The sequence below is a fragment of the Aotus nancymaae genome, unplaced genomic scaffold, assembly GCF_030222135.1.
Source record: "Aotus nancymaae isolate 86718 unplaced genomic scaffold, 86718_ANA_hifiasm-v0.15.2.pri h1tg000007l, whole genome shotgun sequence".
Lineage (NCBI taxonomy): Eukaryota > Metazoa > Chordata > Mammalia > Primates > Aotidae > Aotus > Aotus nancymaae.
In genome coordinates this window covers 62303635-62316128 of record NW_026988418.1, presented here as the reverse complement: position 1 = coordinate 62316128, position 12494 = coordinate 62303635, and the positions used below count along the sequence as shown (strand labels likewise).

General features: G+C 42.3%; 1 protein-coding gene across 1 annotated transcript in view; it reads left to right on the top strand.

The window, feature by feature from the left end:
- The first annotated feature begins 2840 nt into the window (after nt 1–2840).
- LRIG2 (leucine rich repeats and immunoglobulin like domains 2) overlaps nt 2841–12494 on the top strand; it is a 183319-nt gene continuing 173665 nt past the window's right edge. The window contains exon 1 of the mRNA XM_064372699.1: nt 2841–2854. The gene's annotated coding sequence lies outside the window, so the exon portion shown is untranslated. The remainder of the gene's footprint in view (nt 2855–12494) is intronic.

Below are 12494 nucleotides of genomic sequence, written 5' to 3'. Positions count from 1 at the left end.
TTGGCGCCTGGTGGGTATTAAAGGCAAGTCGGGAAAGAAGAGCAGGTAAGAGGGTGGGGAGACTGGCCCGGTGGGGTGGGGTGTGCACGTCGGCCACGTGGAGAAGCGAGAATGCAGGGGCCGGAGGCTCATGGACGATGCCTGTGTGGGGCAGGATAGAATTGTAGCAGGCGGCGCTGGGGCTGATGCGTCTCACCCGGATTATCCTCTGTAATCCTCACAGCCCTGTGAAGTAAGCACTGCCGTGAACATTTTGTAAATAAGGGACCCGAGGCCCAGAGAGGTGAAGTAACTTTCCAGATGGCTCAGCTAGTTAGCGGCCAGCATTTGAAGTCAGACTCCAGAGCCTGTTTTTATCATAAGAGCCGCTGTGACTGGATAAGCAACGTGTGTGTGTTGAAGTGATCAAATAACCATGGAGTGTGTCTGATGTCCAGGACTTTTGAGAAATACCGAAAAAGTATGAGTCAAGGCCCCTGCCTGCAAAGAGCTTGCAAGTTTTGGGGGGAGACTGAGTCAGGCACAAATTAACGAACATCTGTTGAGCACTTGCTGCTTGCCAGAACCTGGGCCTTCCCCTCGAGTCTTCCTCCCTTACCCTCACCCTCAGTTCTCACAAAAACCCTGGGAGGTAGGCCTTAGTTTGCAAATGAAGAACCCGAGATTGAAGAAGAGTAGAGATTGGAGGATCAGGTCCTGAGAGGTCCCAGGTGCTTTCCAATAACAGTTCAGTATGTTAGAAGACAGTATGGCATTCATGGCCAAGTACTACTTGTGAGTAATACAGTAATTGCTTTTTACATTTGGTAAACACAGAGAAAGGAAGTCACTGGGGCAGCCAGGACTTCTAAGAGTAGTGCTAGGGTGGCAGCAGCATTCAGGTAGATGGCAAGGAGAATTAAGTTAAAGAGACTGGAGAGTCTGGTTCAGATGTAAACTTATAAGGGCGTGTTCTATACAAGTGAGAAGTGGTTAAATAAGGAACCTCAGAAGAAGGCTTATAGAGCCCCATAGTGTGGTGATTCACACTATAGACCTGGGAGCTGAATCTGTTGAGTTCCAAATTTGATTGTTGCACTTACTGGCTCTATGCCCTCAGGCAAGTCATTTTACGGTTCCAAGCCTCTCGACTCTGTAAAACAAGGATAATATCTACCTCAGGGTTATTATGATAATAAAATTAGTATTTATTTCAGCCCAGCACAGTGCTCAAGCCTCTAATCTCAGCACTTTGGGAGGCTGAGGCAGGTGAATCACTTGAGGCCAGGAGTTTGAGACCAGCCCGGACATGGTAAAACCCTGCCAATACTATAAATATAAAAATTAGCAAGGCATAATGGCACACGCCTGTAGCCCTAGCCACTCGGGAGGCTGAGACAGGTGAATTGCCTGAACCCGTGAGGCAGAGGTTGCAGTGAGTTGAGATCTCACCACTGCATTCCAGCCTGGGCAACAGAGCAAGACTCCATCTCAAATAAAAAAAAAATGTATTTATTTCAGTGTCTAGCATATAGAAAACACTACATGAAACCTAACCCTAAAGATTAACCCTAGAGGCCCTTTCCTTGAATAGACCCCAAGGAGGCCCTGAGAAGGGCCTTAATAGTATGTTCACAGGATCATACTTTGTGTTGTAGTGTAGTTTTGTACTCCTATCCTTGAAGATAGTCATCAAAATTATAGGTACCTCAGGCGCTACAAAACCTGGATCTGCCTTAATAAAAATTTCAGTGTTGTGAAAAGAAAACTTCAGAATCAGAAGACCTGGTCCCGATTGGGTGTGGTGGCTCATGCCTGTAATTCCAGCACTCTTGGAGGCCAGGGTGGATCACCTGAGGTCAGGAGTTCAAGACCAGCCTGGCCAACATGGCCAAATCGCGTCTCTACTAAAAAATGCAAAATTTAGCAGGGCATGGGGGCATGCACCTGTTATCCCAACTACTCAGGAGGCTGAAGTTAGAGAATCTCTTGAACCCAGGAGGTGGAGATTGCAGTGAGCCAAGATCGCATCACTGCACTCCAGCCTGGGAGACAGAGTGAGACTCTGTCTTACAAAAAAAAAAAAGAAGATGACCTGTCCCATGACTGCTATCTGTGTTATTCTGGGCAATTAATTCACTGAACTTTCCTGGGCTTTAGTTGCCTCACCAGGTAAATTAAAAATAATACCTACCAGTTTGAACTGTTGTGCTAATCAAATGACATAGTACCTGCAGAAGTTATGGGTAAAACTTGGAAAGTATTCTGTATTTATAATTAACGTCATAATTTGCCTAAAGTACATAAAAGGGAAAAACCAAAAGCAACTCCAAGGCTCTTACCTGGGAAAATAGAAACAGGGTGGTGGGTGAGCTGGTGAAAATAATAATACAAGTACAATTCTTGCTCTTCTGCCAGATTTTCTTCCTGATTTGAGGCACATGATTTTGAAGAAATGAACTAGGAAGCATAGGATGAGAAATCAGAGTGGAGACAAAATTGGAGATTATCTAAGGCACCTCAGACTTTTTACAGAGATGGAAATTAAGGCCCAGGGATGCTAAAAGACTTTTCTGAGGCCTCCTATCTAATGATTGGCATGATCAGAAACTCCAGGTTCTTTAAGTATAAAGAACAAGTACAGTCTTTAAGATAAAAGTATTTTGTCATGGGAGTCTTTCAGAATCATTACATCAGAACCAGAGAAGTCCTGGTGCTCTCTACTGGCTTTTAGCTTTATCACAAAATTCTTAGGATTCACCTTTCTGTTTTAAAGGTTGATAGACTGGATGATGCTATGGTAATCTGCCTCAGGAAAATGCCGGACAGTAGTTTGCAAGCTTGCTAAGTGAGCAAAACTTGGGAAGATTCCAAGGTAAGAGTTGTAACTTCAGAAATTAGTGATGAAATAAGAAATGCAAATGCAAACTTAGAAAATTATGATATAGGTACTCTTCAAGCTGAATAAGTTGTTCTATTGCTTTATCTGAAAAAAGAAACATAAAATTACACTGTGTTCTCTGGAACTCACCTACTTAACTTATATTCCCTTATTTACTCCATTATTTCTGTGATGTAGTAAATAGGAAGGTGCTATTTTGCCCATTTCAGTAATAATAAATACAGGAAAGGATTCTTTTTTATTTGACACATTGTAATTGTACACATTTCTGGGTTACAGTTTGGTGTTTCCATAATACAAATATTGTATACTGATCAAATCAGGGTACTTAGCATCTCTCTTACCTCATGTTATTTTGTAATATATAATACCTTATTATTAAGGGCAACTCTACTGTGCAGTAAAACACCAGAACTTGGCCGGGTCCGGTGACTCATGCCTGTAATCCCAGCACTTTGGGAGTCTGAGGCGGGTGGATCATCTGAGGTCAGGAGTTCCAGACCAGCCTGGCCAACATGGTGAAACCCCGTCTCTACTAAAAATACAAAAATTAGCCAGGCGTGGTGGCACGCACCTGTAGTCCCAGCTACTCGGAAGGCTGAGGCAGGAGAATTGCTTGAACTCTGGAGGCGAAGGTTGTAGTGTGCTGGGATTTTGTCACTGTACTCCAGCCTGGGTGACAGGAAGACTCTGTCCCCCAAAACAAAACAAAACAAAACAAAAAAGGCCAGGTGCGGTGGCTCATGCCTAAAATCCTAGCACTTTGGGAGGCTGAGGCAGGTGGATTACCTGAGGTCAGGAGTTCAAGACCAGCCTGACCAACATGGTGAAACCCCATCTCTACTAAAAAGACAAAAATTAGCCTGTAATCCCAGCTACTTGGGTACTTGGGAGGCTGAGGCAGGAGAATCGCTTGAACACAGGAGGCGGAGGTTGCAGTGAGCCAAGATCGCACCATTTCACTCCAGCCTGGTCAAGAAGAGCAAAACTTCATCTAAAAAAAAAAAAAAAAAAAAAAAAAAGCCTTGCCCAACCCAGTGTCGTAAAGCATTTCCCCTGTGTTTTCTTTTAGTAATTTCATAGTTCCAGGTTTTTATTGAAGTCTTTAATCCATTTTGAGTTGATTTGTGTATATAGTGGAGACAGGGTCTAGTCTTAGTCTTCTGCACATGACTTTCCATTTTTCCCAGCACTGTTTATTGAAGAGACTGTCTTTTTCCCAGAGTATGTTCTTGGCACTTTTGTTGAAAAACAGTTGGCCATAGATGCATGAATTTTTTTCTGGGTTCTGTTGTGTTCCATTGGTCTCTGTGTTTGTGTTTATGCCAATACCATGCTGTTTTGGTTACTATAACCTTGTTGTATATTTTGTAATCAAGTACTATGGTGCCTCAGCTTTGTTATTTTTGCTAAGGATTGGTTTGCCTTTAAGAGTCTTTTGTGGCCCCATATGAATTTAATGATTGTCTTTATTTCTGTGAAATATATCATTGGTATTTGATAGAGATTGTATTTAGTTTGTAGATTACTTTGGGTAGTATGGCTGTTTTAACAATATTAGTTCTCTCATGCACATGAGATGTCTTTTCATTCATTTGTGTCTTCTTCAATTTCTTTCATCAAGGTTTTATAGTTTTCAATTTAGAGATCTTTCACCTCTGTTTATTCCTAAGTATCTTATTTTTTTGGTAGCTATTGTAAATGGAATTATCTTCCTGATTTCTTTTAGAAATGACAATATTTCTTTTAAAATGACAATATTTTGTCATTAAGAACACTGCCCCCACTCATAATGTATAATAATTTAATAGGGAATATGGAAAATGTGATTTGCTTTTGAACCATGTATGAAGAAAGGGTTTGCTAAGCAAATACCTAGAATAAAGGAGATAATGCCAATCCTAAAAACATTCTTTCTTTCAAGTTGAGAGCCCTCTCATTCAGAACATTGTCATCTAACTTCATGTTATATGTCAAGTGTAGTCCTCTGCTTTCAAAGGCCTGCCTTTGGATCTAGGATGAATTTTACCATCCTTTAAAGAAAGACTAACTCAGTGTTGGTGAGATGCACTCTAAGCTTCTCCCTGACCTCTCTCCATTTCCCTTCAGCTCTCCTTGCTCTGTTTTGACCCATCACTTATCTTACCAGCCTGTATCAGTTATGCATCCTAATCAGTTACTTCTCTGGCACTCTACTGGCATGAGATGACTTGGTCAAAACAGTTTGCTACAAAGCAAAATGCTTGCAATAAAAATTTCTTCAACATGACAACTAAGTCAAAAATTATTCTTTCCAGTGCTGAGTTTTTATATGTTTAGTCATTCTAGTGGCCAGAGATTTGCTTAACTGCCTCTTTGGGTCTTTGAGAATTTTTTTTGTGCACACGCACACACACGTGCGTTTCTTAAGGAATCATATTGTACATAGTGTTTACTACTTTTTTTTGTTTTCTCTCAGAGACAGAGTCTCACTATGCTGTCCAGGCTGGAGTGCAATGGTGCAATCTCCGCTCACTGCAACCTCCACCTCCCAGGTTCAAGCAATTCTCATGCCTCAGCCTCCTGAGTAGCTGGGATTACAGGCATGCATCACCACGCCTGGCTAATTTTTGTATTTTTAGCAGATACAGGGTTTGACCGTGTTGGCCAGGCTGGTCTTGAACTCCTGACCTTGTCATCCACCCACCTCGGCCCCCCAAAGTGCTGGGATTACAGGCATGAACCACTGTGCCCGGCTGCTGTTTACTACTTTTTAAATATTTGCAATGGCTTCATAATATGAAACATGTACATTTTTTTCTTAATCATGTAAAAATTTATTTAGATTAAAAAGCACAAAAGTTGGAAACATACCTAAAAAATTATGATAAACTGACAGTACTGCTTTAAAACTTTAAAGGTAGCAAAACAACTTATATGGAAAACAAGCAGCTGAGAATATTTCTTTTTGACCTATTTATCTACAAATTTAATTTGTTTTCAACTGGATTGCCTGAGGCTCAATCTGTGTCAGTCTAATTCCTACTGTGGTCTGATATGGCTTGACTCCTGCTCCTTTTCTTTAGCAGCACAGTGGGGTAGTTTTGACCCATTCTCTTTGTAACCCACGTCATCACTGTTGAGGATTTTCTCTAGGAAGCATTTTTCCTAGAGATGGTCCTACCTATTTGCCAAACCTGTTTTCTTCCTTGACCCCTAGCTACTAAAAGTCCTAACCCTGAGTACTTTCCCCACCTCCCTCCTTTCCTCTCTCCATTCCCTCCTTTCTTCTTTCTATCTCTAGTAAATTATTTTAGACAAATGGGATGGGGAGTTCAATAATAACAATAATAAAGTAATGACAGCCAAGATTTATGGAATACTTACCATATGCCAGGCACGGCTCTAAGCACTTTGGATGTATTAACACTCATTAACTCCTCAAAAAAATGCTATAAACTAGGAACTGTTACAATCCCCATTTTACAGACATATACAGATACAGAGGTTAAGTAACTTGCCCAGGGTCACATAATCAATATTGTTTAGAGTCGTCAGAAAGTAGTCATCATGGCTGGGCGCAGTGGCTCACGCCTGTAATCCCAGTACTTTGGGAGGCCAAGGCAGGCCAATCACGAGGTCAGGAGTTCGAGACCAGCCTGGCCAACATAGTGAAACCCTGTCTACTAAAAATACAAAAATTAGCCGGGTGTGTGGTAGGCTCCTGTAGTCCCAGATACTTGAGAGGCAGGAGAATCCCTTGAACCTAGGAGGTGGAGGTTGCAGTGAGCTGAGACTGCACCATTGCACTCCAGTCTGGGCGACACAGTAAGACTCTGTCTCAAAAGAAAAAAAAAGTAGTCATCATTTAGTTTGCACCAACAATACACAAGTAGAAATTGTCACTGGTAACTGTGAATACCATAGGAGACTAATCCATAGAATTTAAGGCCATCTTGACTTAGAAAAACTCTGTTCTGGGTTCCTTTTATGTTGGTAGAGCTAAACAACCATTATGAAAGCATGTGCCATGAAAGCTGCCTTTGAGACCAGAAATACACCACAGAGAACTACACCCTGCTTATCTGAATTTGTGGTAGTTATCAGTCTCTAGTCAGCTAAGTTGGAGACAAAGAGGATGGGACATGTTTCTGCTAACAGCCTAATTTTTTTTTTTTTTTTTTTTTTTTTGAGATAGATTTTCACTCTCACACCCAGGCTGGAGTGAAGTGGTGCAATCCCGGATCACTGCAACCTCTACCCCCCAAGGTTCGAGTGATTCTCTTGCGTCAGGCTCCTGAGTAGCTGGGATTACAGGTATGTGCCACCATGCCTGGCTAATTTTTGTATTTTTAGTAGAAGTGGGGTTTTACCATGTTGGCCAGGCTGGTCTCGAACTCCTGACTTCAGGTGAGCCACCACACCCAGCCAACCAACAGCTTAATTTTAAGGTCACCTACTTCTAGGAAGTTCTGGGTGTCCTGGTGCCCATATTCCATGCTGTAAGATCATTCACTGTGAGAATCTAAACTTTATAGCCCTCACCCAAAGCAGCCGCAGATAGTTGGAATTACTGGACAGCTGCACTCAAGCCTACTGTGACTCCACAGAGGGGTTCATGCAGTGAAGGAGGCCTCTTACATCACAGTGACTGGCTTTATGTATCCATCTGCCTGGGGAGCCAGACCTGAGTGTTCTATCTGGACCTTCATACTGCTGTACTGGTGAGCAAGATGAGGCTTAAATAAAGCATCAAACTCAATTTGTGGTGATCTCTGAAAACCCCAAATCTGCCATGAAACCCTGCTCCACACAATACCTGTGACACCTGTGCTGAGGTAAGGTCCAGTAGCTACCAAACCTACTTTTGAGCTGCATATTAGAGTGAAGCCTTCCTCCCTACCCTCCCTCTGTCTTACCTTTTGCACAAGTCATGGGCTCAGACGTTATGCCTATTATTGTACTCTGATACGATTATTTTTTTTGCAGTCATGGAATAAGGCCATACCCTGTGGGTAAGGTATAAAGGTTTTCCTCTATATGGTAGATGTTCTCTTTATCAATCATTCAAAGAAAAAGAGAATCGTCACACAGAAACACTTAGAACATAGAACAGATGGAAGGTGGCACTTCTGGATATGCCTTTTATATCTGAACTTCGAGGAGTTAAGGATTGTTAAGGGCCCTTCTCACTGATTGGGGAAAATATCCTCTGCCATAGAGCTGCCTATTCCTGGAGAACAAAAAAATGAAAGTAGGGCTGGGCGCGGTGGCTCACGCCTGTAATTCCAGCACTTTGGGAGGCCGAGGTGGGTGGATCACAAGGTCAAGAGATCGAGACCATCCTGGTCAACATGGTGAAACCCCATCTCTACTAAAAATACAAAAAATTCACTGGGCATGGTGGTGCGTGCCTGTAGTCCCAGCTACTCAGGAGGCTGAGGCAGGAGAATTGCCTGAACCCAGGAGGCGGAGGTTGCAGTGAGCCGAGATCGCGCCATTGCACTCCAGCCTGGGTAACAAGAGTGAAATTCCGTCTCAAAAAAAAAAAAAAAAAAAAAAAAAAGAAAGTAAACACTCACATTTTGTGAGTCTCTTCCCTGAACTTCAGTCAGTCAAGTGTAATCTAAATCAAGGATTCAAACTGAGAAGCCTTTAAGGACTGGGAAAAAGTTAATTAGCCCAGTATAAGTCAATAAGAAGTGGTAAGTAGCATGGGGGAAAGGAGTCCCATACCCTTCTAGGCATCCAAGTTCAAGCATCTACAATGTACTGCATGAGGCACTACTCTATACAGCACTAATAACAGTCCAAACTTGCTGGACATTACTATGTAATATATTATTTATTAATTCAGAAGAAAAATAGAATTCTTTAAACTCCTAACTTTTGGCTGAGCACGGTCTCTCACGCCTGTAATCCTAGCACTTTGGGAGGTCAAGGCATGCAGATCACAAGGTCAGGAGTTCAAGAACAGCCTGGCCAATATGGTAAAACCCCGTCCCTACTAAAAATACAAAAATTAGCCTGGTGCCTTTAGTCCCAGCTACTTGGGAGGCTGAGGCAGCAGAATCGCTTGAACCCAGGAGGTGGAGATGACAATGAGCCAAGATCACGCCACTGCACTCCAGCCTAGGTGACAGAGCAAGACTTTGTCTAAAAAAAAATTCTCCTAACTTTATCTTTAATTATTATAAAAGAGGAACCAACAACAACAAAAAATTATGTGGGAGTTAGACAGTAAGGACCAGGCAGGCAGATGTGGGGTAGGGCAAACAAAACATGGCAGCCAGCAGACCCATCTGTTTCAGCATAGTCTCTGTTACAGTATTTAAGAAATAGGTAGAGCCAGGCACGGTGGCTCATGCCAGTAATCCCAGCACTTTGGGAGGCAAAGGCAGGCAGATATTTGAGATCAGGAGTTCGAGACCAGCCTGGCCAACATAGTGAAACTCCATCTCTACTAAAAAAAAAATACAAAAATTAGTTGGGCATGGTGGCAGGTACCTATAATCCCAACTACTTGGGAGGATGAGGCAAGAGAATCACTTGAACCCCTGAGGTGGAGGTTGCAGTGAGCCAAGATCGTGCCACTGCAGTCCAGCCTGGACAACAGAGTGAGACTCCATCTCAAAAAAAAAAAAAAAAGAAATAGGTAAAAAGCAGAATGCTTCCTCCCTGGTGCCAAGGGTGATTTATGAAAGATCCCCAAGGAAAAGTTGAATATCAGAATGAGGGTCATTTTGGCAGTCCCCTCCCTGTACGGAAATACTCCTTTCATTGTTACCTTTGGCAGATGAGGATTTGAGTTTAAGAGACCTAGTGGATTTATGTATAACTGCATAATTTTCACCTATCCAAGACCCATGGTTCCATTTTTGTCACCATGGCCACAGTGACTGAGATGACTCACTTCATCTTTTGCACTAAACAGCCTTCAGCCCCTCCCTGTACAGCTAAATGGACAAGTTCTTTTTTTCTCTAGTGTCTTAAATTCATGGCCTTAGTCTGAGGCCTTTAATTTTATACTGCTTTGGGAGAGTCCTCTTTAAAGTCTTAGAGATGTACATATACCTCTTACTGTTTACCACCTCTACTAGCAAGAAAGAATCTGGAAATCTTGTCATAGAGGAATACTCTTTGTTGTATGCCACCTAGCAGGACAGCTGGTCTACTCAGTTACCCCAAAACCAAAAGGCCAGTAACTCAACAAACTCAGAATACACCATTCTGCTTGCAGCCATTGTTTTCACCACTACCCCATTTTCCCCTGCACACACGGCTCATTATCTTGTCTCATGTACACCTGCTATAGTTACAACAGGAATTAGAATCTGGAGATGTTACATGCCAAACAAGAGGCCAAGAAGAAGCACAAAACCATACAAGGCAAATGGGTAACATACCAGTGTGGCCATCCAAGCAGAGGATTAGGCATGGCCTTCGTCTTATGTTCCCATTAGGCTCAAAAGGGCTAGATAATGGAGTTTTGCTCCTCCTGTTTCCAATTCAAAGATTAGTCAATCTGGGAGCTTTCTAACTCTATCATATGTATTTCATTTGTTTCACTAGTTACTCATTTGATCAACCCAGGGAAGATCATATTATGAATTAAACACAGCCCAAGGATGCTTTAATCATAACATGGGAGTGCATAATTCAGGCTACAGTGGCTCTACCAAGACCATTTAACAGAATCCAGTGGAATGAAGGAAGTGTAGACTATAGGAGTTAGTGGGGGAAATCTCAGTCACTGGAACCATGCTTCTAAACAAAGGCCTTCACCAAGAACCTAGGGCAATCTCATTCCATCTGCCAGAACTTAAAGGGGTATCAGTTAATGCTTAGTCAAAATTGGGTAATTTGTAGCTTATAAATACTATAAAACTGAGATTTCAATCTCGTTCTACTTAATTCCTAGCTTCTGTTCTTAAGTGCTGGATTATTTTCATTCATTTATTTTGTTGAAAATCTTGAGGTCATAAGGAAGGATGAGGATGAGGAGGATAATGAGGCAGGAAAATGCAGAACTGTTTCATCGTCCCAAACCCTGAACCTTTGTACATGCTGTTTCTTCCTAAAAAGCACTCTTGGCCAGGCGTGGTGGCTCACGCCTGTAATTCCAGAACTTTGGGAGGCCAAGGTGGGCGGATCACTTGAGGTCAGGAGTTTGAGATTAGCCTGGCCAACATGGTGAAACCCCATCTCTACTAAAAATACAAAAAATTTAGCCAGCTGTGGTAGCGTGCCTGTAGTCCCAGCTACTTGGAAGGCTGAGGCAGGAGAATCGTTTGAACCAGGGAGGCAGAGGTTGTAGTGAACAGAGATCGTGCACTCTCGCCTGGGTGACAAAGCAAGACTCCATCTCAAACACAATTAAAAAAAACACTTCTTTCTTCCACTTGGTAAACTGTGTACAGAATTAAATGGAGATGGAAGGGAGTTAGGTAGATTAACAAGGGAGCAGTTTTAGTAATTCTATTATATGATTCAGATCTCTTCTTAATTCAGTTTTCCTGATAATATAAATTAATAAGATTTAATGATTATTATATTTACCAACCAGGTTCTTTCTATATAATTATTGTTTAACTTCTAATAAATTGCTTAGGAAGCCTACCTACAAATTCAAATTATAGACAAAATTGTTTCATTTCCTATTTCCTTCCCAGAGATTCCTAATTATTTTGGAAAAATCATTGACAGCCAGGACCTGTGGCTCATGGCTGTAATCTCAGCACTCTGGGAGGCCAAGGCAGGTGGATCACCTGAGGTCAGGAGTTCAATACTAGCCTGGCCAACTTGGCAAAACCTGTCTCTACTAAAAATACAAAAATTAGCTGGGTGTTGCAGTGCACGCCTGTAGTCCCAGCTACTCAGGAGGCTGAGGCGATCACCTGAGGTCAGGAGTTCGAGACCAGCCCCACCAACATGGAGAAACCCCATCTCTACTAAGTACAAAATTAGCTGGGCATGGTGGCACATGCCTGTAATCCAGGCTACTCAGGAGCCTGAAGCAGGAGAATCACTTGAACCCAGGAGGCGGAGATTGCGGTGAGCCGAGATGGTACCACTGCACGCCAGCCTGAGTGACAGAGTGAGACTATGTCTCAGGAAAAAAAACAATCACTGGCTTGTAAATTGAAATCCTTATCTTGCTCTACCTTCTCTGGAATACCTACATCTTTTGTGTTTTTTTAAACATTACATATTCACAAACTTTACCACTCCATGGAAAGGATTCCTCTAGGATATTGGTGGATCTCTTGAAGCATTAAGAACCTCAAACAAAAATGGATGCCATCTTTGTACTTTAAAATTAAAGCATTTCACCCAGGAGCAGTGGCTCATGCCTGTAGCCCCAGTACTTTGGGAGGCCAAGGCAGTATAATTGCTTGAGTCCTGGAGTTCAAGACTAGTCTGGCCAACATAGCAAGACCCCATTTCTACAAAAAAATCAGTTAACTGGATGTGGTGGCATATACCTGTAATACCAGCTTTGGGAGGCTCAGATGGGAGGATTGCTTGAGCTTAGGGGGTTGAGGCTGCAACGAGCTATGATCATGCCACTGAATTCCAGCCTAGGTGACAGAGCAAGACCCTGTCTCCAAAACAAATTTTTTTATAAATAAAA